The sequence below is a fragment of the Nanorana parkeri genome, unplaced genomic scaffold (genome assembly GCF_000935625.1).
Source record: "Nanorana parkeri isolate BGI_ZX_2015 unplaced genomic scaffold, ASM93562v1 scaffold639, whole genome shotgun sequence".
Taxonomy (NCBI): domain Eukaryota; kingdom Metazoa; phylum Chordata; class Amphibia; order Anura; family Dicroglossidae; genus Nanorana; species Nanorana parkeri.
In genome coordinates this window covers 65,271-66,362 of record NW_017306907.1, presented here as the reverse complement: position 1 = coordinate 66,362, position 1,092 = coordinate 65,271, and positions in this window count along the sequence as shown.

Sequence of the window (1,092 nt, the reverse complement as noted above, 5' to 3'; positions counted from 1 at the left end):
CCCATACAGAGACATTTATCACAGACGTTCTACATTAAAGTAAAGGTGTCATGACCTTTATCATCCCCTGTACACACATCCCCATGCAATGGTCCTATTAACTCTTACACGGCGGAAGCATCTTAAAGCAACTATGGCTGTCCATGCAATATAACCCCTAAAATAACGTAGTACTGTCCTAGGCTAGGAAAGGTAATAGCCACAAGTTGTCATTAGGGCAAAAGAGAAATGCTGTGTGTAGACATACAGGTGGTACATGTGCAGAAATGTAGGACCCATTCACATTTATGTGGTGCAGTAACAAGTAATAAAGCTTGCATTTTTACCATGTATTACCACAATACATAGCAATGCACACATACCCAATGCACCAATAGAGTGATGGACAGCAAATGGGTCATGTCTGTTTTCGGCTGCATTGTGGTGCATTGTCAGCCCCTTCATTTTCAATGGCTGCCTCAAAGTGTATGCAAACCCTAAATTTATATTTCAGTATGATAGACATCATCTCTCACTGTTTACAGTTTTCTTAAGCAAATAATTATCTGTTGCAAAGTTGTCTGTTGCAGAGTTTTTTACCTAGAGATTAGTACTTCCGGTTGCAAGCTGACAAAGCTAAGCCACTGCCTCACAATTAGTAGCAACATTGTCAGCCTGTTGTGCGTGCTACATTTGATCATGGGGCTCCCTATCTGACGGAACCAACTAATAGGTAACAAAACAGCTAAGTGAAGTCAAGTTTTGAGAGCCAGCAAGGCCGACTAGCAAGATACTGAAGCTTGGCCCAGTGGCAGACTCCTCCATCCACACAGTTTAGTGTAGATGGAGGAATCTGTTGCGTTTTTTCCTACGGACCTTAGAAAATCTGCGGATAATCTAAAGGTGTATGGTCAGCTTAAGAAAGAGAGAGTTTAGGTTGGTTGCCTGGTCACCCCTCCCTGCTGACTTTTTTGCTACATAGAGAAGCTACAGGTGGCTTTTAGGAAACAGGAAATTCCTGTTCAGGAGAGAGAGATGTGCAAATGCCGGTCTGTGCTGTCTGCGAGATGAAGAGGTGGAACCGGGCAGACTGGGCAGGTGCCTAGCACTAAA